Here is a 9,818-nt window from a genome sequence, read left to right on the forward strand (position 1 = left end):
TGACAATTACCATCTGGGAGGGACTTTCTACATTTTTAACCCCGGAGGGGCTATTTTAAATTGTGAATGGAAACTAATAGCGCTATGTTACTCTAAACCACAGCGCACGGCCCACACTGCTGCGATGTCGTTTCATTTGTCACAGAGTGCGGAAAAGGTCACGGTCCTTGTTTTTCCTGCAGCTGTAGCCTCTGGCACGCATCAGTTGTTGCCGACGTCACGTCTTTGTTGTACCGTCCTGCGTTTCCCGACACCAAGTCTTCTGAGGGTGCGTATTGTTAAACACTTCTGAGGAAAGCTTGGAACTTACCGCTTGCGAGTCTCACACGAATCATGTCCTTCACCTGCAGGGCCACGCGTGGCGGTGCCGTTCACCCGTGGCAGGTTTAGGTGCAGCTGCTTCATAGCCATAATACACCATTGAAGGCGACCATGAGCGAGCACAGTCTGAACACAGGAAGCGAGTTTCTCGATCGTTCCCGCCTTCCTGGTAAATCAAAATAAATAAGAGAAGCCCGCGTAGTATTATAATTTACATTACCGCTGACCCCTCATTTTCAGGAATTGTGCGATTTGGAAAAGGCGAGAGCTTTAGAGGAAACGAAACTTTCAGCTTTTGATAATAAAATTACGATCTCCAGTTAGTCGTCGCGCTTTGGACGTTTCTAAAACAGACCCAGAGGTCAGCAATGCCAGAAGGCAGAAAATACTTCTGGGAAGAGATATTAAGTTATTACAACATTTTGTTATTCAAAATGAGTTATACCACGCGCGCGCCTACAGCTACTCGCCATCAGCAGGCGAGCAAAGTACGCGTTATCGCGTTTTCGGGCTCCTCGACAATTTATAATTTGAAATGGCAGTACTGCAAAGCTGTCCGAGAAAATCTGCGGCATCCGTTTTCGCCGTTGGTTTACATTAAACCTAAATATTACACGAACACCACAGACATCGAAGTTGCATTTCAAAGAACTATCCGTGGATAACTCACTGAACTCAATTCCTGCATCGAAGGACATTTTTATTGCGAACAAAATGTCACAAATATTAACAAGCTTTCCGAATCCGCATTCCACAATGTCAGAAGTCTTTAACAAATTACGAGAAATGGGGTAATCAGCGTGTTCAAACAGCGCTGTGCATTCAAACAAAACCAAGGCGCCACTGCAGTGACAGAATTCTTTTTCTGGGCTCTTCGTGCTGCGGCAGGCCGTGGCATCCCGGACTAGGGACGCCAACCATAAAGGACGATCACCTCAAGACCAACGCAGGAGATCATCCTCCGCTACTTTCCCATTTGTGGCAAATAAACGCTTATACAACTCTTGGCGGCTAGTTTGTGTCAGCGGCGGCCGATCACAGAAAACAGTATCTGTGACGTCTTTTCGGAAATGGGTGAGGGTGGTTCGTAAGGCACCACTATTCCACCTGACTTCCTTGTTACCAGTGTAATTGTTTGAAGCTTGGGTTCATGTCGCTAGCCCGTTATAATGGCATGGAAATTTTTTGAACGAAAGAAACTTGTATTTATCATTCATGATTATCATTAAGCACCCTTCACAAACAGTATTAGCGTATCCGGTGCAATCACTGTGCGTTTGATAAAACGTTCCTTTTTGTTCTGTCTTCTAGGGACGAACCTCATGTGGGAGTACCTATGCGGGTATGCGCAGTAGAAATGGATAGGGTGGTGTGGCGTTGTTTCAGGCTAAAATAACGCTGCGAAACCTATACAGTTAAACCCGGATATAACGAAGTTTACAAAAATTCGCAATTGTTCGTTACAAGCAAGCTTGCGTTACGTGTAGGTTCCGAGTTAATGCTCGCGTGAATGAAGCAGAAACGAAACCAAGATGCTACAAATCAGTGAAGGCGAACTCACCCTTCAAGGATTTACTTAACACTAACAAACTGCGCGATTTCCGTCTGCTGCTTTCCGCGAGCATAGTCACTGCACGGCACTCCAGATAAGCGGGTCCCTTACCCCCGTATTCACAAACGTAACTTAAATATCACTTTTCCTTTTGACACTTTTAGGTGCCTTAACGCATTTCAAGGAACAAACTTGTGCTGAAACGACGCGTTTCCGCGACCTTGATACTCTTTAGCTACTCAAATTTGGTGAGAGTGTGCTAGCTGGGATACTGTACCTGGCGGCGACGTTCTTCTTTCACGCCGGTGGAGACGGCATTAAAAATTGGGAACTTGCCTTGGAAAGACAAATGTTTGTTAAATTCCGGAATTCGCTACATTTGTTCTGAGGTTTGCTACAGTTTGCGGTGCGGGCGAATATCGCTATATTAGCGCATTTCTCCAGCCGATGTTTCAGAAAAAGTGCAAAGGACGATGCCTCAGCACTGTCGCGAATTCGTTACATCAAGGTTAACCGTCGCAATACCTTCATTACATAGGGGTCGTCGCAATCACATGGGTTTCAATGGGGCTGGTAATGGGGAATTGAAAAACTTTGTTAAATTCAGGAATTCGCTACAGACAGGTTCGTTACATCCAGGTTTAACTGTATTACTGTCTCATTAAAAGTTCCAGCCATTATGCTCAGCACTCACCTGACAACACGTATCCACACATGCACAACGTGATCGGGTGTAGGCAACCGCGACTTCTTTCTTAATCAGACCAGGTCCCGAAATCCCTGCTCGGACCTGCTGCAGCTGTGTGGTTCAGTTCACGACCAAGCGCTAGTTGCGTTCGTGGGCTGCAGAACTAGCGGATGAGTCGTTCTCGCTACGCGCGACAACTGATGGCTCCGGACGAACTGCGCTCGAGCGCCGCTGTTTTTGCAGACCTGCTCGGGGCGACAATCTGCTGCGTTCGAGACCTTCCACAAAACGCAAGGGAAACACGCGCCGGGCAAATTTCTTTTTGAACGGCGCTCTAAACGCGAAATGTAACGTTTGCATACGCGACGGAAAACTAGCACCTGGATGAAGCTGGAAAGGAAGCGAACGCCTAAAAAAAAAAAAAAAACATGGTTGCGGCGTCGCTCGGCCAACCTTGGATATCCAAACGAAAAGCTTTGATTAGTCTGGTTGAGTCTTGGTTTCGCTCTGTTAACATCTGATGTAGCTCTATTACCGACCACAGCTCATGATCTAGTGGTTCTTTACCCAAGTAAACGGAACGCTGAGCGCCTATATGCTCTAAACATATACAGCAGCCCTCGTTCAAAAGGACACACCTTTAGTCACTAGTTTACTAAGCAAACAGAAGGGCCTCGTGCTCTTATTATTGTCGGCGACTTCAATGCGCCACACACTGCCTGGGGATACCCTCACTGCACTCGCAAGGGCACGCTCCTCTGGGATCACATCCAAGCACATCGGCTTACTACAGAATTGGGTCCAATGTCACCCACTAGAATTGGCAACAGCGTACAAAGAGATTCATCCCCAGATCTCACCTTGACATATAATCACCCAATAGCGACCTAGATGCCGCCATCACAGAGGCGGAAGTGCGCAGCGCTCTTCTGTCAATCCGCCCAAGCTCGGCACCGGTACCAGACGGAGTGACCAATAAAATGCTGCGCAACATTGATGATCCCTTAATCTCGGCTCTCACGCAATAATTCAATTATTTTTTGGGAACGCGGGGCCCTCCCTGTCGCATGGAAACATGCCAATTTCACGCTTATTCCGAAACCTGGAAAGCCCCTCCCTATTGATCGTCTCCGACCCATATCTCTAACCTCATGCGTTACTAAGGTACTGGAGCACGTCATCCTAGTCCGCCTAACGCGCTACCTTATTCCCACCAGCGCCCTTCAACACTCGATGACTTGCTTCCGCCCAGGACTCTCTACTCAGGACGTCCTTCTACAACTTTCCCGCCAGGTAATCACCCCATCTGCACGACTTGATACTGCTGCCATGCTGGCTCTGGATTTCACCAAAGCATTTAACCGAGTCACCCACAGCGCCATCTTGCGTGGCTTGGAATCAGTATCCCCTAGAGAGCGTATGTACAACTACGGGCGTAACTTTCTAACCGCGCATAAAGCGTTCGTTCAAATAGGTGACATTAAAGCTGACCTGCTAACTCTCCCTTCCACTGGAACTCCACAAGGGGCTGTTCTGGCACCTCTATTATTTAATTTGACTCTCCTTAACATCCCGAAGAAACTTGAAACAATGCCGCCCCTTCATTTTAGCCTATATGCGAATGATATTACGTTATGGGTCACTGGTGGTAGCGACGCATTCATTGAAAACACAGTCAGCAAGGTGCACGTGTCGTGAATGAGGACGCACAGTTGGCAGGCCTGGAGTGCTCTCCCGAAAAATCAGAGCTTCTAGTCCTAACAGCCAAACCGGCGTCTCGAAAATGTCCCGGCATCAAAATTTACCTGAAGAAACATTTGATCCCCTAGGTGCGCACCCTCAAAGCCCTCGGTGTTGTCATTCAGCGTAATCGCAGCAACACAAAATGTATCTCGCAGTTAGGCTCACACGTTAATCAGACAATTGGACTCATCCGACGAATTACCGGACGCCACCATGGTCACTAGGAGACGGAGAGAATCAGGCTTGTCCAAGCATTTATCATTAGTCGTCTAACATATTCTCTCCCCTACCTTCAAGTTTCGAACACAGAAATGAACAAAATTTATTGTATCATCAGAGAGGCCTACAAACCTGCACTACAAATTCCTATGAGTGCATCCACTGCCAGACTTGAGCATCTAGGGGTTCATAACACTGCCCAGGAACTGGTCGAGGCACATCATATTAATCAGCTCCGTCGCCTCTCAACTACGTCCACAGGACAACATATACTGGTCCGTCTAGGTATCGGGGCCACAGTGTGTTCCGAACCGGCTATCCCCATCGCCCAGCCTATCCGTGACTTCCTCCGCGTCCGCCCTCTCCCGAGGAACATGCGTCCCACCTACCACCGAGGTAGAAGGGAGCAACGTGCGTGGTCGCTCACCAAGAAATTCCCCATCAAACCTGACATTCTCTACGTGGATGCGGCCGAATACCTCCATCACGGCGCCTTTGCCCTAGCCGCAATTAATTGCCAGAATGACCCCCCGGTGAACTGTCTAAGCGTCCGCACTAGCACCCCTTGAGCGTTAGAGGAGCCGGCAATAGCGCTCGCACTGACAACTCGGCCGTCACCGACAAATATAATCACGGATTCAAAAACGGCCATCCGAAACTTCGCCCGCGGGTACCTATCGTCGGTGGCGTCCTAAATTATCATTCAAAATCCCCCAACCTCCCTGGTAGACATCGTCTGAACCCCGGCGCACACTGCTTTGGGGTGAAATGAGGCAGCGCACAACGCAGCACGAGGATTCACTATCCGTGCCGGTGCCAGCCTCGTCCCCTACCACGGCAGCCAGGGATCAGTTAATCACGTACCATGATATCACTAGGCATTACCGCCTCTCTCGCCGTCGATACCCTCCTGCCCACCCTGAGCTAACGAACCATCCGGAGCGCTTATGGCGACTCCTGCAGACGCACTCATTGGCCTGCCGAGCAATACTGCCTCGCATTCACCCCTCGCAATTCCCCTCACCAATTTTTCCACTCTGTGAGGACCCAGCCACGCTAGTCCACTCTATGTGGGCTTGTCCTCAAGACCCTTTCCCTCCATAATTAATGAAAAGCAGTGGGAGGGAGCGCTGGGCAGCTCGGACCAAGAGCTCCAGATACTTCGGGTCACCCGCGCTGACAACGTCGCCGTCGGCCTCAAACCGACGGCCACACCGCTCCCATAAACCCGCTTAAGCCTCAATAGGGCGATTTCTCTCTCTCTTAAGGTCGTTCGGTCCCGTGCTACGCTCACAGAAGGAGGCCCGGCCTTCTTTTCATTCTCGGAGAACGCGGCGTTCCTTCTTCACAGCAAAATGAGTGACATCCCGAGACGACCAAGCGGCGCATGCGTGGAAGGCGGCGGTTTTTGTCGGCTGCCGATCATCTGAGCGGGTGCTAAATCGCCAAACGACTTAAAACGGGGCCTTGTGCGCAGCGCCAACAGCGGGCCCGGCAAATCACGCGATGGGCTGCGAGGTATGCGTCGCCAGGGGTGTGTCTCTGGTCAAACGGTCCGGTCACCTTCCGAATCCTCCACGAAATCGCTGGACGAAAATCGCTTTGCTTCTAAAAAATGGCCCAGAACGGTAAAACATGGGTGCGGCGCTTTTAGCTAATTTTCTTGTTTTGCACCGGAGCTGTTTACAGTGACTGTACCCTGCATCTTCGGCCTACGTCGACAATTCTGCCTCAACAAAAGCACTTGCGGCAAAGCCAGCTTTGCCGCGAAGTTTCAGGTCGAAAACGGCGGTAACTCTCGTGTTATAAAAATCCCCTCATATAAAATTACAAGACAATTAGCCACTATGATGGCTCTATGGCAAGTGAACCTCTGACGGTGAGGTTCACTTCATCGACTTGAAGTTGACAAGTGAACCGAAAGAGGTTCACTTGACTAGTGTTTCACAGTGAAATTGTCAAGTTTACAGAATTACCGTCGGCAGGGAATACGTGCGCTTGCACGGCAGGGAAACGGAGGCTGTCATCTTTGACTGCTAGAACAAAACTCTAGTCCTTCGAAGTTTCGTCAAGTAATCACAAAGCCATAGCTAGTATTATTACGAAAAGGGGAGAAAAACAAAAACACTCTCTACCCACGGATGTGATGTCTATTTTTCACAAAATCACCGCAGCCATATATGCTCATGAAAGACACAGCCTCACGAATGGATCACATATCCAATAGGATGTTTGTTAACCTTGACGACACGTCGCTCATAGAGCTGACCAATTACTTCAACAACATATGGAAGGCCTGATACCCGGATACCTGAGGAATGGAAGACAACGGAAGTTATGTTGATACCGAAACCAGGCAAACCACATAGATAACCTCGAGCCCATATCTATTACTTCGTGCGTAGGAAAACACCTGGAGCACACCATACTCAAAGGACTTCGATTCTGTCTTGAAGATACGGGTAGACTTCCCCCAGAAATGGTGGGTTTGTGACCCTAGTGATTGACGCCGGATATACTACTCTTGCTCGGAGAAGAAACAATGAGACCCGCAACCCGTGATTCCTCGACGGCTATATTGGCGCTGGATCTAAAGGGTGCTTTCTACAGTGTGAAACACACGGCCATCCTGGCGAAACTAAACACCCTGGACGGCGGAGTCCAGGTCTGACAGTACGTTAAGTCCTTCCTCACAGATCACAAAGCCACACTCAAAATATGGGGCCCCGCCAAGGACCCCTTTTCAATAGGAGGACGTGGAACTACCCAGGGGACTGTACTATCTCTCCTCCTCTTTAACATTGTTCCCATAGGACTTCCCACACTACCTAATTCTATTCAGGTTATAAACCCTGGCCTCTACATGGACGATATTACCATCTGGTCCTCCACAGCTAGGTTCGCTGGGAGTAACGGAAGAGTGCCTACAGGAGGGAGCGGTCGTAGTAAATGGCTACGCGAAGTCAAGCGGTCTGAGCTGTGCCCCTTAAAAATGTGAACTATTACTCGTGTCTCCATTAAAAAAACCACCTCCAGGGACACCCACCATCAACGTACGCATAGATGTGCATATTGGTACCCCTGCTCAAAGCACTAGGATACTGAGCGTCAGCTCTCAGGCTGATAAGAAGAATACCACCACCGTTCCGTACCACCACCACCGTAACAAGGGGAAAACCATGATGGAGCAAGTGACATACACCCTCAAGCGCATAACAACTCAAACAAGGGGTTAGGCGAATTCAATACACTTCAACTCGTACAGGCCTTAGTCATCTCCCGGATTTCTTACACAATACCCTATGCTCTGCTCTTAACAACGCAACTAAAGAATCAGGACATTATCATAAAAAAAACTACATGCAGGCTGTGAGCCTAACCGTCAGCAGTTGGACAGACAAATTGCTTCGCCTCGGAGTCAGCAGCACAGCTGATGAAGCCGTGGAGGAACATCTATCCCATCAGAGGTCAAGAACAGGAACCATAGAAACCGGCAGATCCATCCTTTCGAGACTAGGACAATCGATTCCGCTTCAACACCCAGCACCCCAAGTCGCAGACACCCCGCGTGATATCAGGCGCCGCATCAAGTGCCTGTTCTCCCGCGAAACAAGGACCCCATGAATCGCGCTGAAAGGAGAGGAGCAAGTGCCCCTGCTATCTTAAAATAGTACGGTAGCCATTCTACCGTGGCATACACTCACGCCGCCCTCTAATTAAAAAGGCGGACCTCTGTAGCAACAGTCGTTATCACCGAAGAGCACCCAACCAGCGTATTACTGGACCGAGCCAGCCCCCTACTCGCCAAAGAACCGGCTATATCCTTAGTGCTTTCCAAAATGTTATCGCGTTTTCGGGCTCTTCGACAATTTATAATTGCAAATGGCAGTACTGCAAAGCTGTCCGAGGAAATCTGCAGCATCCGTTTTCACCGTTGTTTTAAATTAAACCTGAATAAAATATTCCGTGAACACAACAGACATCGCCGTTGCAGTTCAAAGAACTAGCCGTTCATAACTCACTGAAATCAATTCCTACCTCGAAGGACATTTTTATTGCGAACAAAATGTCACAAATATTTACAAGCTTTCCGAATCCGCATTACACAATGTCAGAAGCCTTTAACAAAATACGAGAAATGGGGTAATCAGCGTGTTCAAACAGCGCTGTGCATTAAAAAAAAAAACCAAGGCGCTACTGCACTGACAGAGTTCTTTTTTCTAGGCTCTTCGTGCTGCGGCAGGCCGTGGCATCCCGGACTAGGGACGCCATCCATAAAGGACTATCACCTCAAGACCAACGCAGGGGATCATCCTCCGCTCCTTTACCATTTGTGGCAAATAAACGTTTACACTACTACTACCACTCTTGGCGGCTAGGTTGTGTCAGCGGCAGCCGATCACAGAAAGTAGTACCTGTGACGTCTCTTCGGAAATGGGCGAGGGTGGTTGGTAAGGCACCACTATTCCACCTGCTTTCCTTGTTACCTGTGTAACTGTTAGAAGCTTGGGTTCAGGTCGCTTGTCTGTTATAATGGCACGGAAATTTTTCGAACGAAAGAAACTTGCATTTAGCATTCATTACCACCATTAAGCACCCTTCACAAACAGTTTTAGCGTATCCGGTGCAATCACTGTGGGTTTGACAAAAGTTTCCTATTTGTTCTGTGTTCTAGGGACGGACCTCATCTGGGAGGAATGGATAGGGTGGTGTGGCCTTGTTTCAGGCTAAAATAACGCTGCGAAACCTATACAGTTAAACCTGGATATAACGTCAACCAAAAGAACAAACAGGGTTCCGTAAAGGTTATTCAGCAATGGACCATATTCACACGATCAATCAGGTGATAGAGAAGTGCGCTGAGTATACTGAACGCCTATATATACCCTTCATAGATTATGAGAAAGCATTTGACTCGGTGGAAACCCTAGCAGTCATTCAGGCACTACGGAACCAGGGGTAGATGAGCATTATGTAAGAATACTAGAGGATATCTACAATGGGTCTACAGCTACCATCATCCTCCATAATGAGAGCAGTAAAATATCGATAAGGAAGGGTGTCAGACAAGGAGACACAATCTCTCCGATGATATTCACAGCATGTTTACAAGAAGTATTGAGAACGTTGGATTGGGAACATGTGGGAATAAGGGTAATGGAGAATACCTCAGTAACCTCAGATTTGCTGATAACATTGCCTTGCTAAGTAACTCGGGGGACGAATTGCCAGGCATGCTTTCCGCACTGGACGAACAGAGTAGAGCAGTGGGCCTGAAAATTAATATGCAGAAAA

Source organism: Haemaphysalis longicornis, unplaced genomic scaffold, assembly GCF_048455015.1.
Source record: "Haemaphysalis longicornis isolate Haplotype H1 unplaced genomic scaffold, Haemaphysalis longicornis Haplotype H1 scaffold_10, whole genome shotgun sequence".
Taxonomy (NCBI): Eukaryota; Metazoa; Arthropoda; class Arachnida; order Ixodida; family Ixodidae; genus Haemaphysalis; species Haemaphysalis longicornis.